Source organism: Mixophyes fleayi, chromosome 5, assembly GCF_038048845.1.
Source record: "Mixophyes fleayi isolate aMixFle1 chromosome 5, aMixFle1.hap1, whole genome shotgun sequence".
NCBI lineage: Eukaryota > Metazoa > Chordata > Amphibia > Anura > Limnodynastidae > Mixophyes > Mixophyes fleayi.
The window spans coordinates 186911162-186925544 of record NC_134406.1 but is presented as its reverse complement, the minus strand read 5'-3'; positions in this window follow the sequence as shown (position 1 = coordinate 186925544).

Below are 14383 nucleotides of genomic sequence, written 5' to 3'. Positions count from 1 at the left end.
GTAGTGTCAAGTTGGGCAGATCAAAGAATCCAATTTACCAAACCATGACACCAAGATATACGATCAAATGATTTTTCGCCATCGAGCTCCATGACCAAGGAAGGAATTTTGCCATAATGAATGAAGTGTGTAAGATCAATATTTCTCCTGGTGTTATCTGGGGCCTGTTGCTCCAGGAAAACTCAGCTGGTCGGGTTGGATAAGGGATGGAGGGAGGGGATCTTACCATAAAGCTTCAAATCAACATTGAGAAGAGATATTCGGCCTGTAGTTAGAGCATTGCATATAGTTTTCCTGTCACAACCAGTAGGGTCAGAGGAGTACTCGTACAGTCTGCTCACACTGGCACTACCTCCTAGAAGGCGCAGAGGCTCCCACAAGGGCGCTTGGTCTTCTCAGCTCCCTGACCACAGGTCGTGGTTCTCCTAGAAGCTGATGAGCGAAACTGTAAAGAGAACCAGAGCTATAAACGAAGATGCTTCGGATGAGGAGTACCAGGATGACTGAGAGATTAGGAGACAGTAGAGCAGTGTGCTGATTAACACAGGAGGCTGATAGCGATGGTAGCAATAACCGGCAGAGAGTTTACCACGAGGATAGTGGAGTAGACACAGAGGCTATGATGATCTGACACTCCTGGTAAGGGCCGTGACCTGCAGCCGGACGCAGCTAAGTGGTCCCTGGTGAAAACCGTCCGTTCGTTAGACTCCACGCCTTGCTAGGAGTAGTGTAAAGTTGGGAAGATCAAAGAATCCAATTTACCAAAACCGTGACAGTATCAACAGGCCATGACGGATTCTACTGGGGAACCTTCTGCTAAAGATATGCTTCAGCATCTACTCAATCGAGTAGAACAACAGGACGGCAACTCCTTCAATGTTTTCAAACACTGCCTTCTAGAATGGATTCTATTCAGGTTGCTGCCTCCACAGCCCCTCCTGCCATTCTGGCTCCTGAACCTCCTGCTCTCGAAGTATCAGTTACTTCCACCTCTACTCTTCGGGTTCCCTTCTCCTTCCAAGTTCGACGGGGACCCTAAGATCTGGAGAGGCTTCCTCAACCAGTGTTGGATTCAATTCGAACTACAACCACAACATTTTCCTACCCAAAAAGCCAAGGTGGCTTATCTAATTTCGTTGGTTTCTGGCCAAGCCCTGGCCTGGGCTTCTCCCCTTTGGAGCGTGATGATCCCCTTCTCTCTGACAGCGCTGCCTTTATTGCGGCCTTCCGAAAAAATTTTGATGAGCCTGGTCGAGTTACCTCTGCTGCATCTAGTATCCTCTGACTCCACCAGGGTTCACGGTCCGTGCCTCAATATGTCATCAGTTTTCGCACATTATCCTCCGAGTTGCGCTGGAATAATGATGCCTTTGTGGCTACCTTTTGGCAAGGACTATCCGATAAAATCAAGGATGCTTTGGCCTCCCAGGAACTACCAACTACCTTGGATGCCCTGATTTCCCTATGTAATCGTGTGGATCTGAACTTCCGCGAAAGGGCTGCTGAAAGGGATAACTCCCGACGTTCCTTGCCTAGGCCAACACCACGTTACTTTTCTTCTACTTCTGAGGACGAACCAATGCAACTGGGACGGTCACGCTTGACTCCGTAAGAGCGTGACCGAAGATTTAAGAACAAGCTGTGTATTTACTGTGCCGACTCGGGCCATATGCTTAGCAATTGTCCCAAGAAGTCGGGAAACGCCAAGCCCTAATCTGTTCTGGAGAGGTCAGATTGGGTAACATTAAATCCTCTCCTCAGTCCAGCTTACCTAAGATTTGTTCTTTTCCCATTACGTTGTATGGTCCATTAGGTCCTATCCATTCCTACGCCTTGTTGGATTCAGGAGCTGCTGGGAGATTTATTTCACTCTCCCTCGTGTCTCAAGGTTCTTTGTCTACACATCCATTGGAGCATTCTGTTTCTATTACTGCTATTGATGGTTCACGTATCTCTAACGGACTAATCAAGGCCAGCACTAAGCCTATCATTCTGCAGGTGGGAGCACTACACAAGGAGATGATCTCTTTCCATGTCTTACCGTCCTCCACCAGTCCTGTCATCTTGGGGTTGCCATGACTCCAACAACATTCACCTCAAATGAATTGGACTACCTCCCAAGTTTTATCCTGGAGTCCAACTTGTTTTCGGGATTGTCTTTCTCGAGTTTGCCCCCTTGCCTCTACTAGCATCTCTTCAGAAGTCAAGTGTAATCTTCTCCCAAACCAATATTCGTAATTTTTGGATGTCTTTGATAAAACAAGATCGGAACATCTTCCTCCTCATCGAGCCTGTGACTGTCCTATCGACCTCCAACCTGGCCAAGTCCCTCCTCGAGGACGTGTGTATCCCATATCGTTGCCAGAGACCCTAGCTATGTCTGACAATGTACAAGAAAATCTCCAACGTGGTTTCATTAGACCCTCTTCCTCTCCTGCTGGAGCTGGATTCTTTTTCGTTAAAAAAAAAAGGACGGTTCGCTACGACCGTGTATTGATTACCGAGGTCTTAATGCTATATCGATTAAGAACCGATATCCCATCCCACTCATTACTGAACTTTTTGACCCCATCAAGGGAGCCAAGATATTTTCTAAGTTGGATCTTAGAGGAGCTTATAATCTCATCAGAATCAAAGCAGACGATGAATGGAAAACAGCCTTTAACACCCGTGATGGCCACTAGGAATATCTGGTGATTCCCTTTGGTTTGTGTAATGCTCCGGCGATTTTTCAGAGTTTTGTTAATGAGATTTTTAGGGACCTCCTCTATGAATATGTTGTAGTCTACCTGGATGATATCTTTTTTTCCCAGAATATTCAGTCACATCGTGCTCATGTGGCAGAAGTCCTGTCACGACTCCGCAAGAATCAACTTTTTTGTAAACTTGAAAAGTGTCTCTTTGAACAACCTCAGATGTAATTTCTTAGCTATATAGTCTCTGGTCGGGATTGGAGATGGATCTAGAAAAGGTGCAAGCAATAATTGAGTGGCCTCTTCCTCTTGGCTTGAAACCCGTGCAGCGTTTCCTGGGATTTTCGAATTACTATAGATGCTTTATTAAGGGATATTCTACCATCGTGGCACCCATTGTGTCTCTCAGACGGAAGGGCACCAACCTTAAATCCTGGCCTCCGAAGGCCTTGAAGGCCTTTGAATTCCTTAAAAAGGCATTCTCCTCAGCGCCTACTCTTCAGCAACCCAACACCTCTCAGCCGTTTTTTCTTGAAATTGATGCCTCTAATGTGGGAGTGGAGGCTGTCCTTTCTCAGAAGTCTCATTTCAATTTATTTCATCCTTGTGCATTTTTCATCAGGAAGTTCTTACCGGCAGAGAAAAAATATGCTATTGGAGACAAAGAGTTACTTGCTATTAAAAAGGCCCTGGAAGAGTGGCGCTATCTATTGGAGGGGGCTAGACATCCAGTTACTATTTTTACAGATCATAAAAATCTTCTGTACTTACAATCTGCTCAGTGTCTAAACCCTAGACAAGCTAGATGGTCTCTTTTCTTTTCTCATTTTGTAGCGATCAGAGGTCTGCTGTAGTTTAGCTTGCAAATGGGACCAAATCTGAGAGAAATTATGGGCCATGGTCTGGACTGCAGGTACCAAAGAATCAGGTAGCTCCTAAAGGGTAGGTACAACTGGATGTCTTCCAAAAATGGTAAAAAATAGAGTACATCCAGAGGATTTGTGTACATGATTATTATGTGGGAATTCCGCCCAAGGAAGAAAGCCGCTTCAGCAGTTCTTTTGATCGGAACAGAAGCAACGGAGGTAAGTCTCGAGATCCTGGTTGACCCGCTTGGTTTGGCCATTAGTTTGAGGATGGTATCCAGAGGAAAATTTTAATTTGATCCCAAGATGATTACAGAAAGATCTCCAAAACCTAGAAATAAATTGCACCCCTCGATCAGATATGATCTCACGAGGGCAGCCATGGATGCGGAAGATGTGTTCAATGAACAGGCGTGCCAATACAGTAGCAGAAGGTAAACTTTTCAGGGGAACAAAGTGGGCATATTTGGAAAAATGATCTACCACAACCCAAATGGTGTTAAATTCGTGGCTACCAGGTAGATCTGTGATAAAATCCATTCTGATACTAGATGAGGGAGTCTCAGGTACTGGGAACAGAAGAAGGAGACCAAGAGGAGAACATCTGGAAGACTTATGATGGGCACAAACCTTGCGGTTCTGAGGGCAAGGAGGGCCACCATTAATTCCGAGAGAGGAAAGCCAGTCTTCTTGATACCTGCATGGCCGGCAAATTTAGAACTGTGAGCCCATTTCAAGATTTTAGGGCGAAGGTGGACATCAACGAAGGAACTACCCACAGAAAGAGACTTGATTGTGGATTGAGTCAGTGCCATATTCTGAATGGGATTGAAGATAGGTTTGACTGTAACGGAATTTGCATCAGTAGGATGGAAGGACTGAGAGAGAGCATCAGCTCTGAAATTCTTGGAGCCTGGTCGAAAGGTCAAATTTAGCTGAAATCTGCTGAAGAATAGTGACCAACTGTTAGGAACAGCAGGTAATTGCTGTTTTCTTTTTGGCTGCTGCAGTGTTGTTTTCAACCTGAGTGTGATCAACTGAACTCCTCTCACCTACAGCTCTATATGACACCTGCCCTGATTGGCTACTACTGGTTTAAATACCTGTCAGCTTCACTCTGACTTTGCCGGTTATAGCGTTCACACGCTTGCTTCTCCGTGCTCCTGGTTCTGTGATTAGTCTGCCAGTTTCCCGATTGAAACCCGTTGTGATCTCTGCCTGGATACCGACCTTGCTTGTTTACTCGTGACCCTGACTTCTACTTGGATTCGGACTCTGCCTTTTCATTTGAGAGATCTCCTCCCATCCGCAGGATCGTGGTGCCAGCTATTCACTCCATCAGACTCACCTGTGTCTGCAGTGTTTCACAGTACAGATTTACTGCTCAATCTTGCTCCGGCATTTTCCCTGACACTGTGCTGCTCTCTAGCTCCATCTCACACAGGCAACAGCTGGTACTACACCATCCTCTACTCCACACTGCCAATCTGTAATACTGGTGGAGTTTGGTACTGCATCCTGTTACTACTCAGTGTTCCTGCTCTATCTGGTCCAGGAGTATCTCTGCTCAGCATCCCACTGTCAAGTCCTCTGTAGTGCCTACCTAGCGGAGTTGAGTTATCACTACTCAAGAATAAGTCCTGGGGACAACCGAGTACAGTTGAACATATCTGGTTCTATGGGAAAGGGGGTTGCTATAGGTGAAGCTCTCGTCAACAACAGGTTCTAATAACTCAACTCATAGGGTGATTCGTGCCTGGGGTTTAAACATTGGGTGGATTGGAGATAAGTAAGGTTTTTATGATTTGTGAACACTGTCACTGGAAAGCAGGCACCTTCTAGCAAATAACGCTATTCTTCCAAAGCAACTTTAATAGCGAGAAATTCCTTGTCTCCAGTACCGTAATTGGCTTTATTAGAGAATTTTTTTTTTTTTAGAGAGGAACCTGCAGGGCAGGAAAGAACCAGAGGAGCTTTTCTGGGAGAGAACAGCTCCTATTCCTACCAGAGAGGCATCCACCTCCAGAAAGAAGGCTTTGGATTGATCAGATTGTCTTAGGATCGGAGCTGAAGAGAAGGCTTCTTTGAGAGATTTGAATGCAAGGACTGCATCGGTAGGCCAAGTTTTAACTTGACCACCTTTATGAGTAAGGGACGTGATGGAAGAGATGAGATTGGAAATATTCATGATAAATTACCGATAGTAATTTGTAAATCCGATAAATCGTTGGGTAGCCTTTAACCCCGTGGGTTGGAGCCAATCGAGAATGGCTTTTACCTTGCTAGGGTCCATTTGAAGACTAGTTCCGGAAACCAAGAATCCTAGAAAGGGTACTTGAGGCACTTTGAATAGACATTTATCAATCTTGCAATAGAGATGTTTGCTTCATAGACGAAGAAGCACTTCTCTAACCTGTACTCGATGAGGATGGAGGTTTTGCAAGAAGATTAAAATATCATCTAAATAGAGAACAACAGAAGAATATAAAAGATCCCGAAAAATTTCGTTAACAAATTCTTGGAAGACCACAGGGTCATTACAGAGCCCAAAGGGCATTAAGAGATACTCGTAGTGACCATCCCTGGTGTTGAAGGCGGTCTTCCATTCATCTGCTTATCGAATCCTGATTAGGTTATAAGCACCCCAAAGGTCCAGCTTGGAGAAGATTTGTGCCCCGCGAATGCGGTCGAATAATTCGGAAATAAGCGGAAGTGGATATCGAGTTTTCACTGTTATGGCATTGAGTTTACGATAATCAATGCATGGTCTAAGCGAACCATTTTTTACAAAAAAGACACCTGCGCCCCGCAGGGGTAGAGGATCTTCGGATGAACCCTCTTTTGAGATTGTCAGAAACGTATTACGACATGTTGAGTTTCTGGTAAAGATAATGGAAAGACCGTACCCCTAGCTATGGTTTTACCTGGGACCAGATCAATGGGGCAATCACAAAGACGATGAGGAGGTAGTCGTTCTACAGCAACCTTGCTGAAGACATCAGGAAGTCAAAAGAGGCTTTGGGGAGAATTACCTGAGGAGAGCTCACTCGACAGGAAATAACCGAATTACCAGGAACCATTGGCGTCAAACAACATGCCCGCATAATGGGCCCCAGGAAACCACTTGTGCATGATGCCAATCGAATTGTGGAGAGTGTGTCTTAAAACCAAAATAAGCAGGTTGACAGATTGTGGAAGTACCAGGAAATGTGTCCATTCAGAGTGGAGAGCTTCTATCAGCAGCCGAATAGGGACTGTAATACGGTGATAGAGCCATTGGAGACTCGGTTTTCATTTACTGCAGTCAGCGCCAAAGGCTGTGTCAAACGTGTGGTCTGGAGATGAAGCTTAGAAACCAAACTGGACCCCGAGTCGATGAAGGCAAACAGTGATTGCGGGCCATCAGGAGAAAAAATGGAAACAGGCATAAAAAACTCAGATTCTTTTTGAGGAGAGGGAGAAAAGAACTGGGATCCTAGACTGACCTCCCTGCTATCACCTAGGAAGAGGCGTTTCCCGACCTTTTGGTACAGGTGGAAAGAAGATGTCCAGGCTCCCCACAATAAAGACATAAACGATTCTTCACACACTTGTCGCATTCTTCAGAAGAAAGGTGTGACCAACCGATTTGCATAGGCTCCTCTGTAGGGGGCACAGGAGGCAGAAAATGAGGAGCCAACCGAGGAAAAGAGCGACGACCTAGATCATGTTCCTGTGTGCGTTCACGATGACGTATGTCCACTTTAATACATAAAGAGATTTGGTCATCTAATTTGGAAGGAAGATCTTGAGATGCCAGTTCATCTTTTATGCGGTCATTTAACCCTTGCCAGAAGGTAGCAGATAGGGCTTCGTCATTCCAGCAGAGCTCTGATGCCAGGGTCCGAAATTGCACCGCATATTGACCAGCAGAGAGTGTTCTTTGACAAAGGCTTAGGAGTCCAGAAGCGGCAGATGACACTTGCCTAGGTTCGTCAAAAGCCCTGCGAAAATTTTCGATAAATGTTGTAGAGTTTTGAAGCAGAGGGTTGTCTCGCTCTAATAACGGAGATGCCCAAAAGGAAAAAGGATAGAGATAATGTATGCCACCTTGGTTATGTCCAAGGAAAAGTTCTCCGGTGTCAACTCGAACTGTATGGCACATTGATTGAGGGATCCACAGCATTTTTTGGGATTGCCGTCAAATTTCTCTGGAGGGGGTATGCATAAGTTCCTGGTGCTGTTATGGCTCACGCCCTAGGTATCAACTCCGAGAACCGCTTCAGAGATCTTCGCCTATAGCAGCAGCCTTTCCAATAGGGCTAGACGCGCTCACAGGTACTCAGATGCCCCCAGGTCTTTTTCTCTAGTAGTAGGAGCTGATAACCTGAGAATGTAGTGCAAGTGTTTATCAAAGAGGTGGAGTGAGGATCCCGGCAAAGGTTTCAGGGTCACAGGCAAATCATCAGCGTCGGTATCCGAGCAAAGGGGTCATGGTCACAGGCAATTCAGCAGCGTCATTATCCAGGCAAGGGGTCAGGGTAACAGGCAAATCAACAGCGTCAGTATCCAGGTAAAGGGTCAGCACAGTAATATAGATAACAGGAGCAGCAACACAGCAGGAGGAGTATGCTAGGAAGCAGGGACTATAACCGGCAGGGAGGCTTGCCCCTTCCTGCCTAATATAGTGGTAGTGACCAATGAAATGATTCTGGCACAGCAAGAATATATAGCCCCCTGAGGCTAAAGCTAATTACCTAATTTGCGCATGCGCCGGCTGCCCTGGAATGCCGGGATACGGCGCTTCAGTGAGAGAGCCTCCCGACCGTTGCCTTGGCAACGGCCAGGACAAACCGGAAGTGACATCCCGGTCATCATGACGACGGCCGGGATGCTGGGCCAGAGAAGAGAGCGAGCTGCGGCGGTGCCCGGAGCTGCCACAGCTTGTGACAGGTGCTGGTAGAACTGGTGGAGGCAATAGCAGCAGAGGTGGTTACAGTCCTGCTGGGTCCGACAGGAGGAGCTGGCAAATAACTTTGCAGGGTCTCCAGATGGGAAGCCACACTTTGAAGGCATTGCAAGAGTTGAGCTTGGTTTACTACCTGCTGATCTATGAGACAAGTGTAGGAGAAGATCCCTGGCTGATGGTTCATCCTGAGTACTCATGGCCAGAGTATACTGTCTGAAGTACAGAGATAGTCACTGACTGGTATTGACGCAACTAGACTGAGAGGCGCGGAGTCTAACGCACCCCTGGTATTCACCAGGGACCCCCGCAAGGAGGTATGGGCTTGGCTGCATGAGGTGCGCAGGTCACGGTTCTCCCAGGAAGTCACCAGTGCAATGGACTGTACACAGGATGGCCGAGGCGAAGTAGAAAGGGGAACCCAGAAGAATGGTCAGAAAAGCTGAGGTCAGGAACTAGCGGACATAGGGACCAAATCACAAAGGCAAAGGGGTAGTCAAGGAACAAGCCGAAGGTTAGGAACAATAGCAATAAACAGGAACAGGGAGAAGGACTCTGGAATGCTGGAGACTGGTGAAGCAATACACTGGCCATGTGCCAGTGGAAGTGGGATCCTTATATATCAGGAAATGAACCCTGATTGGAGGAGAGGGATTTCGGCGGTCAGAGCACATCTGACCACAGATGGAGCCACGGAGAGAGCATCCCACTGTCTAGCAATGGAACACGGCTGAAGTGCGCATGCGTGCCCTGGAGGGAAGCCAATAGCCGGGAGAAGCGTCTCGTTGCCTAGCAACAGGACGCAAGCGAGAGGGCAGACAGGTGACCGTTCTCCGGAACCCAGGAGTAGTGTGTAGATGGTGCCTGACACATGTCACTCAAGAGCAATCACTGATGTCAGGTGGAACAGGATGAACAAAGGCACACAGTGACTGGATTCTTTTCTTGCCAGGTGTGAGCTTGTTGTCCCTTCGGTTTAGCTTACATCACTTAATTGCTTAAGCTCTTTAAGCGAAACGCGCATTGGCGTTTGCTCTGTCCTGCTTGATTCACACCCAAAAATCCTCTCACAGAGCACTATTTAATTCTCATAGGTTCTGGCACCATCAGCCTTACCCGGACCTCTGTTAAAGTTATTTCATCGCTTACCAATAAAACATTGTCCAATGCAATTGTTGTGGTTCCAACGCACAAAGATAGCAGAATTTACAGCAAGCCTTTTTTACGTATTAAAGATGTATTAAAGATGTTACAATAAAGCAGGAAAGTATAAGTATTCCAGGGAATACTGCCATGCTCTCATGTTGCCAGGATCAAAGAGAACGAGAACAATGGCCAGCATGCTTGTATATAGTATACAGATAACACTTAGTGAGGTCTTCATTGGTCCAAAGTTAATGATATTCCAGTTCTCTGCAGGTTATAGGTCAGTTCATTTGATCCTTTCACAGGGTGAGGGGCAATTTCCCCCAAGCATTGTCCACATGTTATCACTCTGAATGACCAGTTCAAACTGACCAACACAATAGTACTTTTGAGTATTAATCTCATATTGCTTGTATCTAGCGATCGCTAGATGCGATCGCTACTCTGTCCACACCAGGTTAATGCTGGTGAAATAAGCTTTAATATAAGACCAAACTCTTTACCTTTTAAAACACCTGAACCATAAATACCTTTACCACAGTATTATCTATGCATAAATAAAGAATCTAATACATTTTACTAATAAATAAATGTGGATTGGTACCTTAATAAATATGAACTATATATAAGTGAATGTGTAAGTGTAAGTGTATGCATGCGTTCTTTATCGTGCTATTACATCATGACACGTAATGTACTGAATGCAATCGCACGGTAAAACAATATTAATCAATATACTTTCATCCAATTATTCGACTTTAACACCTCACATCAGATTGCCTCTAAACTGCTTTGTTAATTAAGCTACCATACTTAGCAGCTATATTACATGGGAAAGTGATTTTTTTTTCTAAACTATTTGTATCCGTTGAATTACGATCTTATGTGCATTCCTAATGATTCTGTCATATAGTTATTTTAATATATGACTATTATTAATTGAATGCTATATGAACATCTGATTTTTCTATAATTATTACAACACATCAGTCTTTATTGTGTTTCAATCATATGGGAAAACATAACTCCTGGACAATTATTTGAATATTATTTAGGCAGGCAGAACCTAATTTAAAATAAATTTACCAGTTATGTTAATAGCACTATATTATGTTGTGAGACAACATTTACTTTCAAAATTAGGTGTGAACTAAATACAATTACTGGTACCTGGATTGTAACAATGAATCCAATTGATGTGTAAAAATACTTTATTTATCAGGCAGGCATAGTCTTTTGCGGTTGATCCGCAATTTTATATTTTCACTAATCACTTCCCCCCCTTTTTTTTATTTTTTTTATTTTGCTAGCTTTTTCTTATTGGAGATACTCTTTATTTTTAATTTTGTAATAATAAAGGTTAAACATTTTATTGATATATGACTTACATCTCTTGAGTGCCCCTCTTTACACTTTTTCTCTTCTTTTTCTTTGTTTCTCTCAAATTCAGGGCGGATCAGGCTACTTCAGTCTCATTGCGGAGAACATGCTCTATGTGCTGGGCAATTTTTAAGAGGGGCTTCTCACAGTACAGACAGTACTGCTTTTTGCTATACGCCCTGGAGCCATCACTGTTTCTGGATAGCATTTGGACAGACACTGCGTCGTCTCTCCGACCCTCTGTGTTTAGCAGAAGGTCTAGAATGGTCGTACACAGAACTCATCTCTGGGTACCTGCCCTCTGCTGTGCTGGTGGGCAATGGGGCATCACCTACTCCTTGTTCTTATTACCATGTACCTTTTATTGCTTTGAATTACCCGCCTGATGGAACACGTCTGAACAAGCTGGTAGCTGACAAGTACCTTTCATGCATGTGCAAACCGATCCGGGATGCAGAATTTCAGTTTCACTGGAGCACCCCTGATCCAAGTCACCCCCGTTGGGAGGAGGTGTAAACGGGCTTATCCCCTAAGGGCGGACTGCTGTTGTCCACGGAACCATTTTGGAAGGCTACAATTGACACACCGAGAGAGCTGGGTCGGAGACCCACATCAGTGACGACTGAAGCAACTCGGTTTGCTTAAGGAGTTACTGGAGTTGTTTTTTTCCGGTAACTATTACCTCACAGGGCTACCTGTCTCCCTATCCAGTTATAGCAATGCAGAGGAGAACATTTGGTCACATTCTGAAGATTACACAGCAAGAGACTGGGTACTTTGCATGACCCTTCTTAAGGTAATCTCTTCATTACCATTATTGACTTATTAGTGGACTTTGGGCTGGATTTCTTAAGCCTTTCCCATTTGGGACCTGTAATGCCTGTACTTTAATGTGGGACTTCTATCCAGCACTTATTGTGAAACAATTGACTTTGCTGAACTAATAGTTGTATTTGAAGTCTTCTTTTTGAATACAAAACCATGGCAAGTTTATTTATACTGTATTACTGTTGGTCCGGACCACTTATGCATATTATGTGTTTTATCCTCTTTCTATTTGAATAAATATATGAATACAGTTTTACATCCTCACAATTTTGCACCAGGGAATAATGCTCTACTATTACTAATGGGGCATCACCACTGGTGTCTGAACCGTTCTCCTCCGAAGTGTCAGGGGCATACTCATCTTCAGTGCTCTCTGGGCTATAATTGGAGCTACCAGTGGGCTCTGTCATGCTTCACTGTCCACACTTTACCTTCAGCAGCAGACGGATTCAACTGTGTTTCTTCCCACTTTGTGTACAAAGCGCCGGCAGGAAGCAGTTATTTCCTTTTTCTGCTCCCACTATACATTTGGACGGAATACTGGCCTCTAGCGGTGGGATGCACACACACTTTCTCCCTTCCACATTGGACAAACACACACTTTTGTTCTGACAAATGTGACTCGCGGGGACATACCAGATTTTTATGTTGAGCATATCAGCAAGGTCCCCTGTATTGATTAGCCTTAAAAAGCTTTGTGGGACCTCAATTTTTGTCCCCACTACGACTCAGGTCCCCACAGTGTTGGTGTATAAACAGGTCAATGTCCCCACAAGCATATGAATGCAAACACACACATACGCACACACATTTTCGTTTTGTGTCAATGTTGGCGTTGCCTGCATTGAAGACGACATTCTAAAATATAGTGGAGCTCTATGAGGCTTTGAGAACATACGACCAGCGCCACACCCCCACATTAGGTTGGCCACACTCATTCATAAATTTTACTGCAACAAAGATGGGGGGCACCGGTGCTCTGTCCCACTGTCCCACCCAGGGCACTAAAATGTCTAGTTATGGCACTGTGTTGGGCCGATGAGCAGGGCACAGCACCAGCATTAGAGATCCGCTATCTGTTGCCAGGGGACTGTCCTATCACTACAGAGCAACAGGCAGCGAATCACAAGGCCTGCCTGTTGCTGAGTGGGGTAGGAGCTGCGGAGTGATCTAATGTGAAGGTCAGGTCACTGTGAGAAGTTAGAAGTCACTGAGCCACCTGCATTTTTTTCCATTTAGAAAGGCTGTTGAGTCGAGTCTTGTCCCCATGGCAAAAAAATTTCAGCCCCCCCCCCCCCCCCCCTGCCGAAGTGGATCTTACAACAGTTTTAAATTAATCAAAAATTTGATTTCCTTTAATTTCAAAAAGGTGAATTTACCAGCAATGTTTAAAAATCTCAGAGCTTTACCCAATAGTTTGAAACGTGTTGCCACTCCATTGCAATGAAATTAATGGTAAAAGCACTGTCTATGGAGTTTTATTAGCACTGTGACTCCTTACAACTCATCGAAAATGGTTATTATAATAGTAGTCAAACGTGCTACTTACAGATTAATAGATTCTTATTTTTTTTTTTCATCTGCAAAGGGTCTCCAGCAGCAATTATTGTAGCCCACATGGTTTAGTGTTAATTTGGCTGGGGGGATGGGTAATAAAAGTGCTGGGAGGGGCAGGAATTGGCTGCATGGGTGTGATGAAATGGTTGGGGGGAGGCATGTATGAGGAAACCACCCTTACCTGGGATGGCGGTTACCCCTGTGGGATTCAACTTACTCGGGCAGACCAGAATATATCTAAAGTAAGGCTTTATTATGATAGTAGAACACCGTAAGACGTTCACAAGGTACAGGATAAATGGCAGTGTCTACCCTCCAGCAGCCTCTTGTTTCAATTTCAGTATCCTTCAGTCTTTTTCTCCAGCAGTATTATCTTAATCTTCAAGTCCTAACCTAATTATATTCTAGATTACCTCTGGATCTAGATAACTAACTTGGGCTGCAAGATAGCTATATTAACAGTCACTTAGACATTGTTCTGATTACCAACAGCCCACATGTATGCCACACCTCATAACAATGAAAATTTGAGACAAATGGCAATTAGCTAACACAACTTTTCACCCTGTCATACAATATGGCTTCTGCTGTCATGCTATTTTGTCCTCGTAGATACATTTTCCTAAGATGAAAATGATTGTTTTATCAGAATATTTGATAGAGGAATAACAAAACACATAACATTTAGCATTATAATACAAGATTTGCACATTTTCCAAATAGGACCCCAACTTTCCAGAACACAGCTAGAAGTCAACAAAGCAAGAAAGAACAGCAAGAACGGGTAAGAGAATCTGTCAAAATTTTAATGCTTGAGAATACTTGTGAATTTCTTTTTAATGATTTGATCATTATTCATTTCAAGATTATGAGAGCCTTTTATACCAATAAATTTATATCTAATAATATATCAATAGTATTATTTGTGCCAATAACATTACTGGTGGTGCAGCATTATTATAGTGTAA